Source organism: Myzus persicae, unplaced genomic scaffold (assembly GCF_001856785.1).
Source record: "Myzus persicae strain clone G006 unplaced genomic scaffold, MPER_G0061.0, whole genome shotgun sequence".
NCBI classification, from domain to species: Eukaryota; Metazoa; Arthropoda; class Insecta; order Hemiptera; family Aphididae; genus Myzus; species Myzus persicae.
Window position 1 is genome coordinate 65,625 of NW_019100913.1, and position 26,676 is coordinate 92,300.

At 26.3% G+C, this 26,676-nt stretch overlaps 1 protein-coding gene across 1 annotated transcript in view; it reads left to right on the plus strand.

The window, feature by feature from the left end:
- The first annotated feature begins 508 nt into the window (after positions 1 to 508).
- Positions 509 to 26,676, plus strand: part of LOC111026746 — a 286,767-nt gene continuing 260,599 nt past the window's right edge. Inside the window, exon 1 of the mRNA XM_022304878.1 lies at positions 509 to 740. The gene's annotated coding sequence lies outside the window, so the exon portion shown is untranslated. The remainder of the gene's footprint in view (positions 741 to 26,676) is intronic.

The following is a 26,676-nucleotide window of genomic DNA, read 5'->3' on the forward strand; positions in this document are numbered from 1 at the left end:
TAGGCACGAGGGCGAGTGATCGAGCGAGAGAGGAGAGAGTGAGTGTGTCTGTTTGTGTGTGTGTGTGTGTGTGTGTGTGTGTGTGTGTGTGTGTGTGTGTGTGTGTGTGTGTGTGGGTGAGAGAGAGAGAGAGAGAGAGAGAGAGAGAGAGAGAGAGAGTGGTGTGCAGTCGGTCTGCCACCATCCGTATNGAGAGAGAGAGAGAGAGAGAGAGAGAGAGTGTGTGATAGAGAGACGGCGACCGTCACACGGCGTTTTCCGCGATACACAACAAACCGACATCGTCATCGTCGTGTGGGAAAGTCGGCGGCGGTGGATGAAAACTGACGGTAATAGGTGTTGATTTTTCCCCCAGTGAATTAATGATTAGTTACCGGCAAAGCCGCTTGGCTGCGCGGCCCGTTTCAAAGGTATAAAATGCGAGGGCGGCACGGACGGCAAACCGCATACACTCGTTCGGTACCACCGTGGTCGCCGCCGCCCGCGAGACAGTCACGCGTTGCGCCTCGTCTCGTGTTGGCTTCGCGAAACGCTGTCGCGCCTCAAACGTCACGAACAACGGCAGCAACAACATAATATTCATAGTCGTATTATTTTTTTAATTGTTATATTGTGTTCTATTAATGCCAAGACAATGTCATAATTCTAACAATATATTATAATAGTATATGGTATTACTGCACCCCAGCTGCAGCGGCGCCAACAACGCGCCGAGACGTCGTCGTAATATTTGCATATAGGTAATATTATTGTTATTAAATTGTTATTATGATACGATATCATGCGGTATCGTATATAATTAAATATATCTAATTATATTGTACATTATAATTTATAAGTATTCACCTCCACTCACTTCCTAATCGACACACAAACACACTCACTGCACAGAATTTTTCCACCCCCCCCCCCCCCAATCATCCTCGACCATACTAGAGTAAATATATGTTGATGCATAGTGCATAGAAATGTATAATAGTCATGAATAAAAAAAGAAAACAATTTCATTTTACAAGCACGCGTAGTAGGTAGGTACCTACGTCAGATTGTGCGAATATCTTTTATAATTCGAGACGTTCAAATTTAACAGTTTCTTAAAAATCAAATGATGCACCACTATTAAATTTTAATGAGTCTTTAAATTTACGAAATTTACGAAAGATCATCCCCGGTAGTTGTACATTTTAATTGTTAGTGTGTCTATTTAATATAATATAATGGTATGCATACTCAGTAAGTTTAATTTGAAATGGTTATAATATTTAACATATTATTATGTATATTTTGTACCATAAACCCAAGAGAATACACGTGCGATGGGGTGCCGGATGACTGGAAACATGGAGACTTGGAGGTTAAACTTTAACGATAATAATAATACGATTCTACGGAATGAAGCTCGCGACCCGTTATAATTGCATCAGTAATCAGACCGTATTGACAATATATCGCTAGTTAGGTATACCTATAGTTATATTATTTCATTTTTTTTTCATATTTTGTAACCCCCCGTGACGAGTTTTTGTGTTTATAAAAAGATACGACGACAGGCTCTTTATTGCATTTGGAATAAGCATTCTATAATTTAATAAGTTCCATATTTTTATGCCACCAAACTTTGTTTTTCCCAATATGAATCCCCAAGGAATATCAAAACAACCGACGAAAAGGAATGATTTGCAAACCTTTTCATTGAAACAGATATATTTAAACATTTTTTTCTTGGCTCAAAGAATAATAAAAAATACTTATTACATGGTTGGAGATACTTAATGATAATTAATACGTAATGAAATATGATTATAATTATTATTGTTATTAAATATTATGTTTAAAATTTAAATACGTAAAATTACTAGATTTAGGATATTTCGTAGAGATTATTTTGTTAATACATTGAAACTTTTCAAGTCACACAATAAAAATTGAGTAAGAAGAATTTTACTAATTTTTTTAAAACAGTTATTTATACAATGGTTGAAACGATAGATTTATTAATGTTACAACTTTTAAGATAGGTAATTTAATCCATACTGTTCGTTACAAATATAATTTTTCGATTCTTTAAGTAAAAAAAATACGGGCATTTAAGGCATATCAGTTTTTAACGAAATCGGTATAGATATTTTGTTTTTTTCAGAAAATTAGAACAATAGATACATGGTATTTTCAACGATTTTTTGATTGGGTATAATAGAGGTTACGTAAATATTTTTAAAAATGTTGTTCATTTTTAGCCAAGACAAAAATTTAAAATTTTTCACATTTTTTAAAACTATCTCATAAATCACGTGTGTAGATTTTTTATTAAGATTCAAGTTCGAATTGCCCTAAGACATATTATTTTCAAGAGTCATGACTATATATATAGCATTTACGTAGTATATTTATAAATATTTATTTACAATTTTAAAACACTATTATATTTGATTTATTTTAATAGAATTTGTAATTTTGAGCATACTAAAATGTTTTGTCAGTGGTTATTCATATGGGATTTATAAACTTATATTTAATAAATGTTGAAAATCTATATGGACCTACCTAATAATTTGTTATTTGAATAAATAACTTGACATTGTATAGACAAAATTAATTAATATAATATAATCCATCGATAAGAAACATTGTACGAATGCTATAGGTATCATTGCTTTCAATTGTACAGTAAATCATTATCGTGCAGGTAAGCACTTCGATCCGATTTTAATAATTAGTAAAAATAAAATAAAACATGTAAATAATCTCGAAAGTTAGTGCACGAAATAATATTTGCTTTTTTCACTCGAATGTGGCCACTTGGGTGGTATTTATTTTGAATATCCATTGATTACTGATTAGTGATTAGATTGTGTTTTTAATTTATATAAGCTGTGATTTTCGATAAAGTAATATTATATTAAACTATAAAATTGCTAATAAGTGATAATTTTTTAAGACTTGGGGAACATTTTAAGTATTTTGTTTGGCCTCCATCTTAGAATCAATAATACTATAAATCACATATTTCTTAAAAATAGAAAGATATTTTTGTTTCCTTACAATATATTTCTTTAAATTATCTTTAATTTTTTGGTAATATGTAATTATAGTAAATATTTTTAGTTGTTATTATAAAATATAGAAAAAATGTAATAAGGAAGTTTGAATTATAAACTGTAGGAATAGTTAAAATATAATATTACTTTTGCCACTGTAATTAACAACTTTTAATTAGTTTTAGCTTTAAAATTTTTATACGGTGGTTAGATTATTGAAAAAATAATAATTTGATTCATTAGTTTAATTACAAATTAGATTTAATTCATCCAATTGATAGTGTAAAATATTTTTGAATATGTATAAACATTATATTATAATTTTGAGTTGATGAATGAACTAAAAGGTAAGGATTTGTATAACTTATTTTAGGCATAAACTAAAGAAAGTATTACTAAAAGTTGCTCGTTGTGGCTTTATATTTTTATTTTGTTGATTAAAAATAGTACTGAGAAACTTCTAGTTTTTATAACTACCGCCTTTTGTAAAAGTTATTAATTAATTGTATTCTTAAAATCACTTTTTGGAATAGGAAACAATAACTCTACATTAATTAGTTGACACAAACTTAAGTTTTTTGACCAATTAAACCTGTTTATATGAAGTGATTTGCACTCCGACACACTCAAGAAACATAATACCATTGACTATTCACTACTTAGTAGAAAACAATTTAGATTTAACATTATTTTTAAAAAGTTCGAATGATTTTAGCTGAATTTTATGTTTATCTAAGTAAATTTATTAATTAAAATAATATTTTATAATAAAATAAATATTACTTCTTATTTTAACTAAAAATTATTGATAGCATCTTTATTTCATTATATATTAAAAATTATGGAAAATATTAGCTAATAAGTGGTTTTTTAAGTACTTGCAATGTTTCAAACACTAATGCATATTTAAATAGATAGTCTTGACTCAAAATGTGGAATTCTGATGTTGATCTACACCTAAAATAAAATAGGAATTCGCATTTCCTTAAATATTTTAAATGCATATCACTAATTTTTCTTTATAATGTATACACCTACGATAGCAGAAAAGTTTATCACCTAACCAATGCTCTGTAAGACTCAATGTTCTAGTATAGGCTTAATACAATTAATATTTTGTGGTTTAGATAACCACGAGAAGTTTACGAATAAAATAACAAAATGTGTTTCGAATACTATGTAGTTAAATTTGTGTAATTAATACTTATTAAAATATGTTTATTATGGCTTGGTAAATAATGATAAGAGTAGCTTGAGTTGCTTGAGACTAATAATATCGTAGTAGAAATTGTAGTCAAATACAAAATATTTATCTTGTTACCCTCGCCAACTGGACTATTTTATGTTTTTCTTATGATTTATATTTTTGAATAAATTAAAAAGCATAACATAAATAATAAATTAAATACTTTATGCCATAACTCTAATATATCTTATTTAAAATTTAAATGTTTGCTTGTGATTTAACTAATCAGTGACCTACGTGGTTATATCACCCGAAGTACCTGTATGCCTGGTTATTTTTATTGTCATATTAAAATTGTTTCTTCTTCGTTTAATTATTTCAACACATTATGATTACCTATTTATTTTATTTTAATTTAAATGAAGGATTAAATTTTTTTTATAAAATATGATAAATATTATGTATTATGAATATATTTACGTAAATGTACAACATTAAACTGATGGTGATGATGAAGATGACATCAGGATAATATCTTGAAGAAGGTGTGTGGTTACAATATTGTCCATTTGTTGTTTTATTCCCAATTTTATACTGGAAAACTCATCCAATGCCCTCCTAGAACGCTACCCCGGTGTCGTTATGCAGTTGTTGCCTGTTGGTTACGCATAAACCAAGCTTTTAAAGCTAGGTACTCTAAGAAATGCATTTTGAGTTTTCTTTAGTTTTTAAATTTTTATAATAGATTCGATGTCCAACACTGACACACATGCGTATTTATGTTAAGAGTAGCGTTATCATTGGTACATTGGTACATAGTATTATATATAATAGTGTAGAGCTATCTTTAGATTATTGGATGTTATAACATTTTATTAATTGTATAAGGCTGGTTCATTATTTTATTTATTTGTATTTTCCAGGTTAGTTTTTCATCGAGGAATACAGGTACCTATTTAATTGACTGATTTTTATAATTCTAATATATGGGTTGATTGATATAATTATTATTTGAGTTGGGGTTGAATATTATCTCTTTAAGGTAGATATTTTTGTTTTGCATTTGATAGGGTTTAAAGGGAGTTTTTATTATATGAATTATTTTGATATTAGATCCACTGAGTTTTGTAGGTGACTTATTCAATTTTCTAGAATGTTATGCTTTGTCCTCGGCAAATATTGTTTTTTTAATTTTTTTTACTAATAATCTATTAGTTGCTATATTATAGTGGTTTTAAAATCCAACTAATAATTTACAATTATATTAAGTTCTATCATGATTTAACGTTTTTATATAGGTAGGTAGGTAGGTAGGAGATATAGATATTTACAATATTACCAATAAAATGCCTACCATTAAAAGTTTTCTGTTTTCGAGAGTGTCAAACACGTTATTATATTTATGACATGAGTACATGACAAAAAAAAAACGTCCAATATTAAGAGGATTTTGTTATTGAGAGTTGTTCGTTATATATATAGAGGTTCTCTATATACAAATCTTATTTTACCTTAAAGTTCTACACAATTATATTTTATTGATTGACATTTCTTTGCATAATTTCAATAGTTTTTTAATTCAATTTATGAAATTACGATCAGTATTAATTGTGAAATATATTCATGTTAACATTATTTATAAAGTAGGTCGGTACTTTTTTTTATCATATAATGATATCAGATTATTTTTACCTATCCAAAATATAATATGTGTACCTTTTACTATCTTATTATGTTTTAAATAAATGATAGTAATATATTTCTATAATGTAGGTATGTTCTATTTTTTTAAGATAAATATTAGTTTAAAATATTTTTTATTGTAAATAACAACTCTACCATATTCCATATTATGAATAAAGTTTTAGTTTATGTTTTACATGAATTAACTTTCACTTGTCTTGTCCTTTCTAAAGCACTATGAAGATCCCTTTTTTGATTTTAATTGACACATTATTATTGTTAGGTAGTGCCATAGTGGCTTTAGGATTCAAATAAAAATGAAGTGAACTATATGTTCACATTTTATCATAGTGTAACGTGTTAATAATGTTTATACAGTAGACATTGATGGTACCTAACGTAGAGATATGCCTATCATTGAAAATGACCTGTTATCGAGAATGTCAATATAACAAGTGTTGTTATTAAATTCATGACGAAACCAAAAAAAAAAAATGTAAAAAATACGTCCAATATCAAGAGGTTTATTTTTATTTTTGTTAGTGTAAATTGAGGTTGGTTGTACAATTTATCATATTTTTACATCATTATAAATGTATGAAATGTTTTAATATAACGTGGTTAATTTTAGAATTTAATTAATGCAATTTATTATAAACAAAGGTTGTTAATATACACGACATCAATCTTTTATAAAGTACCAAATAATGATGATGATGTTTCAACTTTTTTTTTTAATGAGTTTCAAAAGTTTTAACATAAAACTTTGTGCACCATTAAGAGATGGTTTTAGTTAGTTTTCAAGTTAAGTAAGTAGATACGTTTGTATTTTAAATAATAAGTCAAAAGAACTAGTAATATGTATTATATATCGAATGGTTACATTAAATGGCACAATTATTCGATTTATATTTTAGTACATTGAAGATATTATAGATTGATTATTCATAGTTGAAAATTGTAAGTAATAGGTTCACGTAGTAGTCATGTTTATATTTGTGTATATATTTGAGACATTTTATAATCTTATATTATAATAACTGAAAAAATATTTTATAGTTCGAACGGAAGTAAGAACACATAATTGTATTTTATAATGATGTGTTTTTTGTGTACACGCTTTTGGGACACTAAAAATGCTTCAAAAGTTTCGTACACCTAGTCCTCTTATAGATTAGAAGTGGACACTGGACAAACATAGTACTTCAAATGTGTCAGAATTGCAAGATTCCCATTAGTTCTCAAGAATAAAAACACAATAATACATAATACAATTTTAGGTTATTTTAAATTTAAAGTTTCAGAAAAAATTTTAAAGATATTTTGAACACGGAGTAGGTATAGGTATTATGCTTGAAATAGGAAATAATAATTTTAAAATATTTACCAAGTTGAAATTGTTTGCTTCATAGTTTATTATGAAAACAGACAGATTGAATATGAACTAGTGTATCTGTTATTATATGCCTATTATTCATATTAATTTCGTAATGCATATATAGCATCATTTTTATTTTGACAATTTTAATTTTAAAAAAGCTAAGACTTTATAGACTTGAATGAACTTGGTTAAAATGTTTGTATTATGTAATCAGTGTTGGCGTTCTTACTCTATAACTCAGAAGTACTATAGACATTATGTTATTTAAATAGTAATATGAATGATAATTGGCTTATGTTCATTTTAATTTTAATATACAGACTAAGTTTGTTACCTATTGTTACTGTACCAATATGTATCATGTGTTATTCAAAATGTTTGAGTTCATGTTCGACCTCAAGAAGGAGAAAGTTTTATTTAGTATTATAATAATAAAAGAAAATATGTTTTCCTTGTTTCGGAAACGTAGAGTCAACAGAAAAAAAACTATGTAGCCCACAGGCATTGAGGAGCCTATTTAGAAAAATCACTAGTCAAGTTGGCCAATTTTGCAATATGAATGTTCAAAATAAAAAAATAGACACCTACTCATGTTATGCTTACATAATACAAATATAATAATATAAAGTCAGTGTCATAAAAATAAATATTCTATGTTATGTTGTATTGTATAGTAAACTTATATTAATATTATGTTATACATGAATGCATATTTTGAATAAACGTTCAGCTTTATTTTATAGAGAATATAATATGAAGTTTGTACTAAAATGAAAAAAATAAAGTTGCATTCCCCTAATGCTAGGCGAATTCCACTGTTCTTTTTTTTAAATGATTATTTTTTGGAATTATTCTAAAGTAAATCAACTAAATTTAAATTTATAAAATTAAAATTTTAAAATGTGAGCCTATATCGATAATAGTCTAGTACTTAATTAAATTACTAGATAATACAATTTAAAAAAACAATGCATTTAGTAAAATACATATATATGGTTTTTTTTTAATTAACCTATTACTTTTTAATAAATATTCAACTGTATGGTTTGGTTATTAAAATGATTTGCTCATAACCAAATTAAGGTAAAGATGACCGTAAAATAATACTAAGTAGGTGATAGTAAAAATCTCATGGCTAAAGAAACAAGGAGTATTTTCAAATAGTTATTTGTGAACATGAGCATTACCTACCACTTTTTCTTTTGAACAAAATTACTTTTCTAACATTTTTTTTTCATGCACCATTTTCACACATGGCGTTCTAATACTTGACACCGTACCCAATTTATCATTAGTTGTTATGACGAAAGTTCTAAATACAATGTGGACAAGTGTAATTCATGAAATAACAATCAGAATTTAATACATCAGAATTCTTAATAAAACTAGTTACACAAATTCCATATTAGCTGTTGCTTCATTAGGTAGTTATTGCTTCATTTTATTAATAAATAGTATATAATTACCGTTATGAAATGGTCTCATTAAATGAACTAAAATCTAGTTTCCATAAACATTAAGTGATCTTAAAAATTTTTTAGATTCTGATTGAGGATATTTGGTTGTTTCTTGTGTCTTTCATCAGGATTTGGAATAGTTAAATACTCGAAATTTTAAATGAAAGGAGATTTCTGGTAAGAAATTCTATCCAGCTCTGAGTTTGAAAAAAATTCAATACATTTTTTAAAATAACTGGGAAAAAATAAAAATAAAATATCAGAAAAATGGGATTATTAATTACACAACACTTATCTACAAAATTGTTGTTTTTTTTTGTAATGTATAAACAAATAAGTTAGTTCAAACTTACAATGTTGTAGGATATATTTAGTAATAGATTTTTTTTTGTAATCATCAAAATATCTTTTAGAATTTTTGATAAAATATATTTATAAATTTAATCAAAAAACAGATTTACTGTACTTATAGCATAAGCGTCTATAAACTAAATTATTAAACAATTTAAAATATTGATTAGAACAAAAGTTTTTTAATTTTTCTAGGATTTTTGTTACACTTTTTGGTACAGTTATCAATAAATAACACATAATACAATAGTAATATATATATAAATATATGTATGCATGAACATGTATGGGTTATCCAGTGAGTTAGTTCCATTCCTTAGTTTAAGACACATAAACGAGGTCGTATGGATTTAAGCGTTTGAGGTGCAAAATATCTTTCAAGTTGTCAAGAAGTTATTTAGCAACAGCATTGGTGTTCAACTCTAGTGTATTTGCATGTTTGTTGTCAAACTTTTTGATTTCGTTCTGGATGGATGACATCTTTAGATCACGATGGATGACTTTATTCTTGCCGAACCGATGTGCTGCAACAATATTACGTAGAGCAATATATTGACAACGGTGAACGACTTCATTGTTAGATTTTCCGGTACAACCTCAAGACCCACAATCCACACATATGTCTTAATCATTTTGATGATAGCTACCTAAATATGAGGGATAGTTGTTAGCCAGGTCTAATGTAGAACGTCTGCTAATTATCCAGCACCTACAACTTACGTATGTTGTTTCACATTTGTAATTTTTTCTGGCAGACATGGTGTTTCTAATTCAAGCGGAAATCAAGTGCATGGGTACCCAAGCATTTTTAGGTGAATATTTTTGTGAAATTGTAGTGTGACTCAGAAACGATTGGAAATTCTTATTTTGCTTGAAAAATAATTCACGTTCACCGACTTACCATTGTTCTCTTGATTTTCCAATGAATATTTAAAGACCTTCTAAGAATAATTAAATAAGCATGTGGTCTATTGATATCTGTAGGATACCAATTACCAGTTGCCGTCTGTTGGTGATTACTTGTAGTAAAATGTCCATGCCATCAGCAAACATAGTGATGGTCAAGCTGTTGTTAGCTTCACCGTAATTTGAAATTCAGCTTTTCATTTTTCCAGCTTTTAGCAGTCTTGTGCTCTTTTCCAAATTGCACACACATTTTCAGTATGCCAAAAGGATTGACAGTTTTGACATTGTGGCGCATTTTTTTTTCTCCTTGGGGCTTATGTTACTTAATGGTAACCTTGTCTCTGTAAATTTTAAATGTCTTTATTATTCATTTGTGGACTTAAGTCAACGGAGAATAAAGATAATTTCATACTATTTAAGGGGTGTGTCCTGTGGTGATATAAGCTTTATTTTCAAATAGGAACTATATTTTAATTTTTTTTTTTATCTAAGGCTGCAACAGTTGTACAGTCTTACATTATATTTTTTTATTATAAGTCGCTCAAGATATGATTTTTTTTTGGAAACGTTGAAGCGTTTAAATAAAAGGTCAGTTCAAAGAATCGAGTAGTTTCTTATTAATTAAAAATTAATTACCAAGGGGAGTAATTCTTAATAATGTCTTACATCAAATATAAAATAAATAAAATATTCATTCTAGTACTTTCAATATTCAAAAAAATGTTTACATAACTAAATTTCTAATATTATATTAAAATGAAATAGGTACCAACTTAAATTTTTCATATAAAATTATCTAAAAAAATCGACGTATTTAAAACAATTAAAGCATGGCATTTAAAGTATAGCTATAGGTACCTGGTATAGGTTATGTCATTATTAAATTCAAAACATTGTGAAAATTAGCTTGTTGAACCACCCACTGTAGTTTGATGAAATAGAACCACTTGTCGACAATGTTATGTTAACATTCCAAAAGTTTTAAAATTTGTCTTTTCTATCTTTTTTTATAAGTTATAAATATAATCAAAATAAAACTTTTCATTTCTGTTTTAAAGTTTTCACATTTTAGACAAAGTTAAACTCATTCTAATAGTAAAAAAATATAGATCTATCAGTCTATCATTAGATTAAAATGTCTAATAACAATAAAATATTTTCCTGTCCAGTGGTCTACTCTAGTATCACCCAATACTATCTGTACACATGTGTATTTTGTTCAAACCTTTTCATATTTAATTTGAGATATTTCAAAATATTTTAGCTACACTTCTTTTAATACGTTTAAAGTTAGAAAAACAACTATTCATCTTCATAGATTAACTATTGTCATTATTTCATTATTCATTTTATGTATTTACGATATGATAATATGAAAAATAAGTAGAATAACCTAAGTACTCTCAGAAGAGTTACCTACTTGGTAACAGAACTGTGAATAGAATATTATACTGTTTTAATGGATTCTTTTTTCTCATTTTTTTATTTAATAATATTATAATTTATAAAACAAATTATCAATCGTACCCATGATTTCATTCATGACATATATGAATAAGATACATGTTTACACTGAAGTGTAGGTATACATAATTGTTTACCTACTTTAAAGGATTACTGAAAAATAAAATCACATAAAATGATATCCCGTAATATTATTTGCTCAAATGATATTGATAATTTTAATTAAATATTGATATTTTTTTTGATATTCAACATATTTATTTTAAATATAAAAGTAATAAATTCTATTAAAATAACATTTATATAATTTAAATATTGTTTATTGAAATGTCTACTTACCTTGAATATAAAAATATAATATCATATTGTAATTTATTAGTAACGACATCATAGTCCGTAGGAATTTAAAATATTTCTTGATATAAATAAAGCACAATAATTTCTTTTGAACGTGTAACTTATAATGGTTATTCTTAAATACCTATGTTATGAGTTTATAGCTTTGTTATGTTAACAAAACCAAAACCGTATTAATGTTTTCGAAAAACTATCTTTTGAACCTTTGAACCTTTTATATCATTCTGTCAAAAGTATTATTGTTGTATGTACTTATATTTAATTCCAATAATCTTCATAAATTCAACCAAGCTTACGTTTTTTATTGTAAGTATAGACGAATGCATCTGGTAGCAATTATATTTATTTCCGGTATTTATTCCGAAAGTAATATTCTTGATTATACAACTCAAGGTATAAAAAAATGTATATCATGTACTCAAAAACCCATTCTCAGTCTAGTGAATTTACCTTTCTACTCGAACACGTTCAACTCCCTCCCCGAGTAGGTCGAGTGGAAGTCATTGTAGACTTTGTTTACCATTTGTCGTCATTCAAATTGAGAAAGAGTGCTGTATTATTTGTTGACAGAAGATGGGTAAAGAAACTTAATGAGGGAAGCGTACACTGTAATATTTGTTTTTCTCACAAATAAACATTCATTTTATTTTATGCAAAAGTTTTTATGCAAAAGTTTTAAATTTAACTAGCTTATAAATATCAATATTAAATATATGAATCCAACTATTCAAAATTACATTAAAACCTTGTTTTATTGTACATATTAATGCATTATAGGCATCAGAGTATTAGACATATAATACTTTTATTTTAGTTTGAAAACGAGTCTTAAATGATAAGTAGGTATAATACTATTATGATATCTATTTAAATAAATATTCATGTTGCCTTCACAGCGAAGTTAGTTTTGTTAAAGTTATGTCCATATTAAACGTTTAATGTCTTGTGTTAGACAAGATATTTCATTTTATTTTACACAAGACAAAAAGTAACATTTTAACACTTCAAAGCATTTAAAAAAAAAACTATTTCGTATTTAATTTTGCAAAAAATAAGAAAAACATAAAATATTTTATAATTTATAATAGGTACCTTATTTCAGGTGTTAAGATGAATTAGGGTTTTATTGATTTATGATATGTAAGTGCTTGCCAAAATATATGTTGATAATATTATTAACATTCTTATTGTAGAATTTTTCATCAGTATGTATTTATATTTTATTTGTTTTGCAACGATTTTCTTAGAGTTGAATTTATGTTTTTTTGCTTTGACTAGCCCACTCAACACAGTTTATTCTAATACATTGATTAATTAGTTTTTAATATGATATTATCATACACATAATTAATTATTTACTTGAGTCTATCTCAATATTTTAAAGAGTACCAGTTTATAATAACTATTATGGTATAGATACATATTGGATGTTATAATGTGTAATTTAGTACCTATACAGTATTACACTGTATTGTATATATACCTATTTATTTAATTTCAGTTGCATATTACAAAAAGCCACTATAAAGTTGCTAAATAATATTGGCTTCAAGAATTTATATTGTTTGGACAGTAATTTTTTATGAAAACTTTGTTTAAAAAGTTATTATTTCAATGAAATATTTTACATGTCTATTTAAGTTTTATAGTATATGTATAATGAATTATAAATTGTAAAAAACTCAATTTTGAACAAAAATATTTCATTTTCGAGGAATATTATCTGTAGATAGATGTTTATGAATAAATAATTTAGAATGAATGACAATAAATTATCACTAGCCATTATCGTTATTACAAAATATATAAAATAAGTAGTTTTATATAATGTTTTAGGGCTATCATTGACTCAGTCTAGTATCATTTACACTTATACTATGCGTATTATTATTTATTTCCCAGTATAAAAGTATACCGACTAAACTGTAATAACCATTTTACTAGACTGCGACTTACAGTCGTTATCAGTATCACTGTTTCCTTATAGTATTTTTTTTTTCATTATTATACTAGAATTGAGATGAAAATACCACCTAACGTAGTACATTTTTTTTCTAAATATATAATTTGTTTTTTCCGATGCAACATTATTAGTTACTGTCCACTAACTAACAGTCAAAATATATTAATCTATTAATATGAGCACAAAAGGTTTTTAAACTATACATACTTATTATGGTCGTTGGTCCTGAATAACTATAAATATATGTTTTGGATCATAATGATAATATATTGTCGTTTTTACTAAAGATGTATTATTTTGTTATACACAAATGCATGTGTAGTCAGACGAGAAAAAGTGGTTTTCATCGGAAAGAGTGGTGAATAATAGTCTGTATAATGATACAAGAATACAATTTAGAAAATCGCCTACAATAATATTTACATACTGATGTTTGAGTATTCCCATGTGAGACGTATAAAATGTATATTAAGTATTTCTAACTTGGTAGGTCATTCCATAACAGTTCTTCGAATTGAGTTTCGGTTTGTCAGTGTTTGTGGTCCTGATCCTTGGACCCTCTGATTGCATCACAAGCGTTCGCAACTTTAAAAAGAAACCCGACCAAACTATCAACATCAGTAGGCAGCTACTAGTTTGTTGCCTATATCTCATTCATAACATTACTAGTATAGGTAGTTGATTGTGTTATTATGAAAAAATGTGTAGTTCGATCAGATTTCTAATAAACAATCATCTCACAAGATATTACAGGTGGATATAATTTTGAGTGGAAAAAATGGAATTGATGGATAAACTTACAAAAATTAATAAATACAATTAATTTAAATACATCAAAAATTAATTTGATTTTAAAATTAAGTATACATTTTTAATATTCCAATCTATCAGTTGATTTTAAACATACTAATACTTTTTTTTCATTATTCAACAAAATCGTTTAGAAAAATAGAAACCAACATAACATACGCAAATAATTGGTTTTTGGATTTAAGTAACAAACCTCCCTAGAGGAAAGTCAAGGTTTCACAATGAAATGGGATGTAGTTCAATTTATTATCTGATATCCAAAAAGGGGTCCAATAATGTCCAAAGTTTAATTATGTCCAATTTTTTAGTTTGAAAGTTTAATTGAGTGATAAATAATTATTTGTAATGTTGTGGTGTATTTTAAATGTATGTAATCATGGAATAATTAAGTTATCTTTAACCTACTGAATAAAATTATTTTTTTATATTTTTAATTTATTTTCTACCAAAAATGTATATTTTAAATACATAAAAGTATACATCACAATTTTCAATGATACTTTGGGTAAATGTATTAATTTATTACGTTGATTTATTAAATATATTATCATATTCTACACTATGTTTAATTGTGACTTGTATGGTTTATTAAGTAGAAATGTAATTTTTAACGATATCATATTCTAATTTTTTTTAAACAAAGTTATTTCAATAGATTATTTCAAAATGCTTGGACTAGTTAATAATACAACTGCACTTTAATAATTGTGTTAGCTGTGTTTTTCATAACAGGTTATCTGTCATTTAAATTTTATTAAATAAATATAATTTACAATCATAGGGTTTTTTTTTGTCTATTAACAACAGTTTGGAGAAAAATGTAAACTTTAGTAAGTTATAATTTAAAAATAGGTAAGCATTGAAATCAGTTATGATGTGCGTTGAGCTTTTTAAAGTATATCATACATTTTTCAGAAGCATTAAATAATATTTAGAAACTTACAAAGGAACAATAAAATATAAGCTAAATTGATTGTAATATCATATACATTTATACTTTAAAAATAAAATTTTAGCGTGTCGTAGATGCCGAATACTACCTACGAACGCATGCGTATGCGCGTACAATAAAAAACACAAAAAAGTACATTAATTATTCATTTAAAAACATTTTCGGCACTTTCCGCTGTGGTCAAAGCTCACAATAACAAAACACTACAATAGACCCAATTTTCACCTTTTCCTCACCTATTCATTTTTTATGATAGCTTAACCTAGATAAATAATACGTTGACTAAGAAATATTCTTAACTTGGGTAGTAACATTTACTAACCAAAGACTTAAAATATAAATATTTGTGTACCTTACAACAGCTATAAATTCTAATAATGTATATTATACATTACAAAAGACATATTTCTTAATTAAGTTTTGATTTCTAAATACGTGGCTTATAATATACTTTCACAGTAGGTGTTAATAATATAAATTATTCAGGAAACATATTATTTGATTATAAAATATAAACAGACACTTAAAACAATTTTTTTTAAAATTATCTTAAATCTACATTTTCGCAAATTACGGGGAGTAAAAATAAGTTATTGAAGTACTTGAAGTAGAAATAGAAATTGAGAATAATATTTAGATCTCATGCTTATCTTTTTTAAATAATAATGCATTTCATTGAAATTATTTCATTTTGTTTTAATAAATTCAAAAAATCTTCTAATACATGTCTTAAAATATTTGAACATTAATACCTTTTGAGTTAGTATTTTTATAATAATAGATTAATCTAATAGATTTTAGTTGTAAGATGATTACAGATGGCCATTAGTTTTTTTTAAGCTAATATTTACATGTATCTACTTGTACCTAGGTCAAGAATTGCAGGGATCAAAATTATTTTGTAAAGATTAATTAACCAATGTACAGTGATTTATTGTACTTTATAATGATTAGGTTAGAGAACATATAGGTAGACGGTTGAGAATTGCATGCACGATGATAAAGGATGTCAAAAACCTATTGTTGTATAGGTATTTGTGAGCGAGTAGTTTAATGGGTTTTCAATAAATACACTGTCGTTGACCCTGCATATACCGTCCTTGACCGAATGTATTTTATCCTTTTTGAAATATTTCTATTTTCCATATCGATTTTGGATTTTTCCAGTGTTCTTGTTTTAATCGGGTGTGGTTGAATAAAGTATAAACACACTTGTCCACACATATTATATACATGCACACATTTACCATAGTTTTTGAGCGTAAATCGTTTATTTTATAATAAATAAATAAGTATCTTCTCATCGAATTTGTATTACATTATGTTGTAACAGCAGTATCTACTGTCTAATAGATACAACTGGAATTACTGTATCTTACATATCATCGCCCCTTGGGAAACATATACGAAAATACGTATTAGGTTCCTTGGATACCCTACTTGGTAGGTAGTTGGTATCTACGTGTAAAAACCACTGTCGTTTGTTTAAAAGGTCATAATATAATGCAAACCTATAGTGGCCAATGGAACGAAATAAATAGTGCGTAAATATTAAGCTACCTACTAAAAGTGTGGTTTAAACAATTTCTATTAGAAAATGAAGACATTTTTAAACTTAAACAAATTTGAATAATTCCAAGTTTTAATCTAAAATATTTTATACTAAAATTTCAATTTTACTAAATATACCTATAATATTGAACCGCCGTAAAGGATTTTTTGAAAAACTTTTTACTATTGGTGCAGTTATAAATCATGTTGGGTAATTTTTAAGATGAAACAATGTATTTTTTTAAATAAATAATTTGCTGTTTTGGCTCAACACTTAAGATCAAATATTTATAACACCCAAAACAGTTGGATTTGTTTAAAATAAAATAAGTTGCGAAATTAAATTTGTTTTTTGCAACTTAAAATAATAATCTATGGATAATAACATTTGTCAGTTAAGTCATCATATTTTTTTACAGAATATATTATTATTAATCATCGTAATTGTTATTTATAAATTATAATGTTATGGACAATGCAAATCACAAAGTTATTTCTGACTTGTTTAATCATCTTTTGCCTGTTTCCTCATGATAAATTAACTATGATAATTATTCAAGCAATTTCTTATTAAAATGTGATGCCCTGGGCTATTGCCTATTTCCTTCGCTACAGGCTTTCCTCTAATATGACACTGTACAAATAAATATTATATTTTATTTCATTGTGATGGTATATTGGTGAATTTTTTTGAAGAATCACACATAGTAATTTATCAATAATTTAATTTTTAAACTAAATATAATTATATTTATCAAATCGCAGTAATTGACCATAATTTGTATACGTTATGAACATAAAGAATTAATAAACAATATATTTGTTGCTTATGTCAATGCGCTTATGGCATTTCATAAATTTAAAATTAAATAAAAACCTCTTATCTATAAAGAACGTATTTTCTATTCAAAACTTTAAAATTTCATATATTCCGACATTTAAATTATTTTATAGATGAATATATTTGTTTTCTTTTCATACGTTTGAAGAATTTGTCGAATGGCAAATACAAATACAAACTGAAAATTTGATCGACATACATTAAAAATGTAAAAAGTCCTGAACTCACAAAATCTTTTAAATAAATGAAAAAGTTATGTCATAATACTAATTGGGATTGTTGAAAATTTGATGTTGAATTTAAAAATATTTGTTTTACATTGATTACAATTCATTTAAAATGATTGCTATTATTATTGAAAATACTACTAACTCTCACAGATCACAATTTTATTGTTAATATAATACTAATATTTCATACAAACTCACTGGAAAAAACAATAAGCATACACACGGTTTATTTTGTCGTTATAAAGTTTAGAGAATTTGAAAACAATAGAATCTCATGTCCATTATTCAATCATTGATTTTGAATTTTGCGGGCAAAAATATAGTTTTACTAATTTTATGAGGTAGATATACCAACTAATTTTTAATTTTTGAATAGTTATGACTTGCGGTCCCACATCAGTTTATTTTAATGTGATTAAACATAACACATAATGACGTGTTCTCGAATCCATATGAAAATTATTATAACATTGGTTAATAATTTGTTACCTATAATAGCTTGTGTAACATATTATCACTTACAATCCAAAAATTATTTTTATTCAAGTCGTCTATATTATATTAACTTGGTATTAATTATTGTTATACTTACATTGATAACACAATAGTAATTATTTTGATTACATTTACATTAATTAATTATATTATATTATATTACCTAATCTCCTTGATTATAGTAAGATTTCAAATTTAGTAACCTTTAATTTAAATGCATTGGTACATATTATACTTACTAAATAATGAAAAATAACAATATAATGTAAACATAGTTGACGGTTATCAATCATGTCAGACGTTTGAAATTAATAGTTTACAATAGAAACATTTTAAATTACTAAACTGTGTTTGAACATTTATGACTTATTAGGTATAACTTCCTAGAATACGGGGTAGCGTGATTATGACACAATATTTTAATGATTTATTTTGAAAGCTTAATTAAGAAGAAGCTAGATAGGTAAATCACCAAATGGTGTTTGTGATAAATAAGAATGCTTGGACGTTAAATATTATAATATAAATTATGATTTTGAGTAGGTAATCTTCTTTATTTTATTTACATGAATTATATTTATGGTTCCCCTTATTGTTGGAATTTTCAAATATCTATTCTTACTATAAGTATTTAGGAAAATATGACTACCAGTTTTTGTTTAGTGTTATAATGTATCTTCCTACTAAGTTTTTTTTTTTAAAAGTGAAAATCCCTTTGTATCTAATATATTTAAGTTAATTTGTTTTATATATGTGTTGTTTAGTTAGGCATTCAATAATTTATATATATAGATTTTAATTTAGTTTTTTAATATCAATACTTACTTATCATTATATCGTTTAAAATCACTAATTTTTATATAAATCTTATAAAAAAATTAATAGTAAATACTATGTGCCCAATATTAAAACTGTATTGTATAGAATAAAATTTACATTGTGCAGTTTTGATTTATATTTAAGTACAAATAAATTTATCGATACATTGTGTGTACATATATTGGTTATTTATAGTGTGGTTTAATCAAGTACAGTTAAGGTTATTTATTTTACATGGAATTATTTCAATACAAAAAAGAAATTATCAATGGAATTTTAATATGCATTTGTTTATTTTGAAAAGTCGGTTCAAAACCATATCAAAATACTTTGTTTTATTTTGTATATCTTAAAAAGTTTTAGATAAACTTCTTGAATATTCAAGAACGTTTAATGATTAATGAATATCAAGGTGAGTCTGTTTTCAAGACTTTATAATATATTTTGTATTTTTATCGAAAGTTTGTTAAATATTTTAAAGATATACAAACGGTATCTATATTATCAAATTGTTCTCTTAAAAAATTTTTTTTTTCCATTTAATTAAAACTGTTTCGACGTACTAAATATTTTTACAAAGTGTAATTTTACAATAATTACAAATAGACCTATTAATTTGTATTAAGGTTTTATTTGTGTGTTTTCTCTAAATGGATATCTTGGTATCGCCGTCGGTGAGATTTAACGTTGGATGTAACCACTTATGGGGTGTCATAATTCTTATGAATAATTTTATTCTGTAGAATATAATTCTTTCGGAGAGTTTGGTAAGGGTAGTGAGTATACATATTTGCCTACAGCTTTTGAGTATTTTTTTTCCCCGTAGGTATGTGTATGAGGTCCAGAGAGCAATGATTATTGAATGCCATGTATCTGATACGAATTAGCCTCATTGTTGAGTTTATAAGGCTAGCTATGTAAATTATTGATATTGATGGGAGATTTTTAAATATGATTTTATTAAAAAGGTCGTGTATTGGGATTTTTTATTTATTAATCAATTTACTATATGTTGTTGTATTTTAAGTGTACAGGCGGGCTTATGTTATTGGTTCATATTTGATTTTCATGTTTTTTAGAATAATTCTAAGAAATTTTAATTTTCATCAATAGAACAAGTTTCCAATCGTTGGAAAAAATAACACATTTTCGGTGTAGTTTATTTAATAGCAAAACTATTTTTTTTGATGGAGAATTGTGTTATGAAGTCAAACTAGTTAAAGGATTATTTTAGTAGCTGTCCATTAGTTAGAACCATTTGAATTTATTTTTGACGCCTATGTTTTGTAGGAGATATACGTGGGGTTATCTAGTTTCCGTTTTACTTTTCTTGTTAGATGATTTAGGCATTTTTTAAACATCTGGTGATTTATGAGCTTGCCAAAATTTTCGAGATCATGATTATTTTATTTCTTCAATTAAGTATCGTAAGAAGATTTATATATGAAAAAAAATATAAGTATGAACTTTTGAGATTATTGTTGGGGTTTGTGCTTGGTCTAGTGCTATTTTTACAGTTTTTGCTAGATCTTAAATGTGTTATACCATATACGGAATCGTATTTCCAAAAAGTATTTACTTATCCTTAAAACAATTGAAATCTTATTATACCTATATTTTTAAAGTGAAGAATATTACCTGTATTCACATGAAAATTAACATTTGGCGCTTATAAAATAAAGCTTTAATGATTTTTTTATTTTTAAGTTAAGTATGACAACATTATGCTAAATTACAATTTCAACTATCTATAGTTTTTCATAACTATGGATAATATCAATTATCAACAAATTTAATATTTGCTATGTAAGTGGTTAATATTTGTACATATTAACGTTTCAATATATAATGTATATTACGCATGCATTTGTTAATGTGTTTGTATATATTAACTAGCAGACAAGCATAATAATAATCATATACGATCTGGGCTATAATAGTTGTCTCGTCTCTTAATGTTAAGCAACAAATAACGGGCGAGAATGAAATTAGGCTTGGGAATAGAGCTGGTAGAAAATTTGTTGCATCAACAATTATTTTGATTCGGTGTAAACAACATTGCTTGGATTTAACGACATTTCTTTGTGTAAGCATTAATTTTTGGTGTAAGCAATTTTTTTTATATAGGTCTACGGATTTGCTATTTTGTAATTTTCTTCACACGATGATGGAAAGAAAGCGCATAATAAACTCGATCAATTATTATAAGAAAACTTTCGTGATCATCAGACCTCTTTTGATTCAAGTCTGGCTGATCTAATCTATTTGTGTTTGTTTTATATCTGACCGGGTCAAGTATAATTCATAAACGAGCTTCATTGCACCTACTGTATAATGAGCGTCTATACAACAAGTCACAAACTCCATTTTCCATTTATGAATGTTAAATAATTTAAGGAAATAATAACTAAACATTTTTTTTTTTCATTTTTTTAGCTGCTTTTTTTGACACTACAAATTGAAGCTTATTCTATAGCGTACTTAGCAATTACAAAATGTGATGTGATAAATAATAATATGTTTAATAGTTACAAACGTAATTGTTAAGTGAAATAAAGAATGATTCATTTTTTATTTACTTATTGAATTCTTGAGAGATGGGTTCTATTATTATCATTATTCATTATAGTTTTATACTACTATTATTACAATATTTCTGTAATACGTTGGCTGTCGTATTAATTTTAAGTAAATTTTAAGTACCAAATGGTATGAAACAGTATACTTTTTTAAAAGGATTCGTCATGAAAACGGTGTAGATACCACATGGCCATAAAGGTATGGCAAACTCAGATATAATAAGTTTGAATTGTTAATACAATTATTTTTTGTTAACAATAGTAATAACTTATTTTGGTATGGATGTAATATTAGCTTAACAAATCATTTTTATTTTTAGTTAATCTTGTATATTTGTTTGAGATCTGAGGACCTCTGAGATAGATATCATTAAGTTGACTATTAAAATCAATCTAATATTTAACATGAAACAATTTAAAATTGTGTCGTTGTAGTAAGTAAACTATATAATATACAGATGCAATATATTCTCATATAATTGTGTAACTTTTAAAACAAAAATTCAGCCGACCAGATACCTATTGGATTTCTCAAAGTTACTTTCAACTGCAAAATATTTATAAAAGTGGGAATGTTTAGATTATTATATTTGAATTCCAAAGTCACTTAGTGTATCTTTGTTTTTTGTACTGTTTTCACTACTTACAGTCGACTAATCCATATAATAAAACTGAAATGTTTGTTCATTTCCTTTGTTAAGTCAGTCAAAAAGATATTCAGTAAAACCATTTTCAATAAATAAATACTTCTCTAACACGAATTGTTTTTGATAAAATGATTTTTCTTAAAAAAAAAATGGAATTTCTATAATAATGAACTGTTAATTTTTTTTGATTATATTATATATATTGTGAATTCGTAGCCAACAGCTGAACGCATGCATGATGATCACATAATATCACTAATAATGATATAGATAATGATATGATAAAGGTTTTATCGATAACAATTCACAGGTATATGGTGATGTTTATGCCATAACACTAATACATTCTACAGCATCATAAGTAATAACAATTGTTAAAATAGTATAGATTCATTAATAGTTTCAAAAAATATGATATTATAACTACAAAACATATTGTCTGTTAATGATTATATTAAGCTACAACATTTCAGGTCATATTATATTAGATATAATTTATTAATTCATGGTGGTGCAAACTTTTTTCATTGTAAAGCTTGATTTTATTTATTCCAACAGCCAACGGGAGGTGCCAATCACTATAAGTTTAACTTACTATAATTTTGTATACATTTGATTAATAATACTAAAAATATTCTACCTACTGCTTCTCAAACTTAATTAACTAAAACTAAGGTCCTAACTGCCAACTACCACAAAAACGTTATTACCATCTTTATGTACGAAACCACTATTTCGTATAAAACCACTTCCAGACCCTAATGAAACATGAGTTCCAATATATAACATAACAACAGAGGTTTTGAAAAAATGTAATATTTATCAGCCATTAGTACACAGAAACTTTTGTTAATAAATATGTGTCATTGAATAATTGAAAAATAGAATAGATAGAATACTCAAGACCTCTGACACTTTTAAAATAATTTTATGCTGATGCGAAAAAAATATAACTAGAAAAATGCAGATTGTATACATTATTTTTGTTTTGTTTAAAAAATATGTTTATTACTGATTAGATAGTAAAGTTTGAGTGCAATTGAATTTCATAATATTAATTTAAAATTAAAGGTTTGGTTCTGACTTTTAAACTGCAATAATTATATGTATTAAAAACAAAAAATTACTACAAAAAAATATTCAAAACATTTTAAATATTTCGGTTGGCCTACATGTATCTGTGAAAGAATTAGAATATAAGATAAACAGGTAACCAAGTTTTTATTCATTTATCAATTATAATTGGTATACGGTGTCCAGTGATTCTTTTATTCACAACTAGATACCTTTAATTTTCTACATTTCTATAGAAGATTAATGAGAAAATATTTTATAAATCACATATAAGAAAATATTTTGTGAGAAAAAGATTTAGAAAAATAAATATATTATATAATACTGTATACGTGTATAACATAATAGTATATAAATAGTAACTATGTAAGTAAGTACACAATTATAATGATGGCGTCGAATTTTGGAAGAAGAATAATCATATTTTATATAGGTTGAAAATATAGAGAAAAGTACATGCTATATATTGCATTATCCAACCTATACATTTAGACAAATGATGAATTGCACGTTTTAAATTTTTTTTGGTCTTAACATATAAGTATTTTCAATTTTTTATTCTCGAACTAGATATTGACATCGTTAATATTTTTGTAAAACGTACTTCATACATTAATTTACATTTTCTTATCATATTGTATTGAATAATACGGTAAATGTAAATATGATAAAAAAAATGATAATAGTTTCTGGTATGAGTTTTTGGAATAACTATATGACATTCATTGTTATCTATACCTGTTTTACCCTATACCATGAATATTTAAGTTCGTACTTCCATGAACTTCCTACTTGGTTTGTTCTGTTAAAACTATAGGTCACTCGGGACATGCAATCCCCACCTATTATCTCAGTTTTAAGTAGAATTCAAAAATTACACAATGCATAATATTTCGTTATTTTATTTTGCATTGAAGTTCTTCTAGGAAATAAGCTAGATAATATATTATACTCCATGGCTAACTATGTAAAATTAATAAATAATTATATGATACCTATATAACCTATACCTATGATATTATATAATAGAAAAATAATAATGTCGGTAACTTTATAGGGACTCTCTATATCAAAAAATGTGCTAACAATAAAAATAAATTCCAATATAAACCCACACTCATGTGTTATTTTAAAAATAAAATAAATCCTTACCAAACCGGAACATCACGTTTACCGGGCTATTGGAATACGACTGAACAAACAATACAAATATGTACGAGAAGGAACATTCTTGTGCGTCAGATTTCCCTTTATTCGATTTCAATCATTTCTTTACTGAAATTAAATATTAAAATTAGTTGCTAAACACTGAAAAGTTAAAAAAAAATGTTTTTCTTAAACGCAGAAAAACATATTTTAAAACCATTGATGTTTGATGTAAATATTTGAACAGTTGTTATAAAGACAATTTTGTACGTGGGTGTTTCTTAAGCTTATGTAAATCGTAAATATTTAATTGTTTGAAGTAACAATTACAAATATTTCATAGGTATGATGAAAATCACAAAACATAATATTATTTGTTGTAACTACTGTCTGACTGCTATGAAAGTATTTTAAAATAAGTACAAAGATAATACAAGATGGTATGCACAATATGGTTTAATTAATAATTCTTGTCAATATTAGAATGTTTTCTACAGCGTAAAATCTTCAATAAAAATTTGTTCTGCATATCATTGAATATTTTTGTGGTTATAATGCAACTTTATCATATTTATAACTAGGTGTCCCGTCACTGCGTTGCCCGTGTATTATAAAGCTATATAAAAAAATCCCTTTTGCCCCCGTAAAGGTCGAAATTTGAAAAATTCTTTCTTAGTGCGCCTCTACATTGCTTAAGGAACTTCTGCAGAAAATGGCAAGTCTCTAGACCCAGTGGTTTGGTCAGGGCGTCGATGAGTCAATAGGGGCGATCTCCTATATGTGTATGGATATCTTAGATGTTATTAGTTCTATTGAAAAATAATTCATTAAGTACCTATAACTGTGTTAAAACAAATAAATTATTATTTTTTGTTTAATATTTACAAATTAAGCTAATCTCTTGCACTTCATTGCCCTTTAAAAATCCCAACTCCATATGAGACTTGCTTGTGATAATGAGAGCGGTATAGTATCTGGTAGGCTATCTACTTGCGGTGGATTTCGGACCCCGCTAGGTGCACACTCTATATTAATAATATATTTAATTATAAATTTACTAATTATTTTGATTGTGTACATGCCGATGAGCGGCTATAAGTGTAACTCAGCCGACTTCCACCTTGGCAGGAAATGTACAAAAATTCGATTTGATGCATGCTTAAACCTGAGTTAATCAATGTCAAACAAAAAATTTTAAAAAAATACCAAGTTTTACCAAAAACTGAAGAAAGTTGAGAGGAAAATTAGTTATTAATTAAAAAGAACGTGAAAATTGTATATCAATACACATTTTGTATGGCACGGCGGCCCTCGGGTGACTTAAGTTTGTTCAAAATTTTAAGCGTGATTGCTTAAACTAACAATGATGAACAAACACTTATCAAAAACCCCACTGTACAATTTTTCATTAATCTTCCGATTGATTCCACCGTAAAATTAGCACTAAGAAATTATAAATTAACTGTTTTATATCATAGATCTGTTTTAAATGATAAGCGATAATTGTGATGCCTTGAATAAGGGAAATCGGGATTTATTTTTATATGCATAGATGTATACAGGTAGATTGTAGAATTTTACTTCTCGGAACAATTCATATCTATACGCCGATCAAACACATAGTCAGACGGACAAAAAGTTATGGTTGCATGTCGCTATGGAAACCCACAGGTCGCCGTGCTGTAAAATATGTATATAGATATACAATTCGTACGTAAACAATTTATTTTTTCCGATTTCAACCCT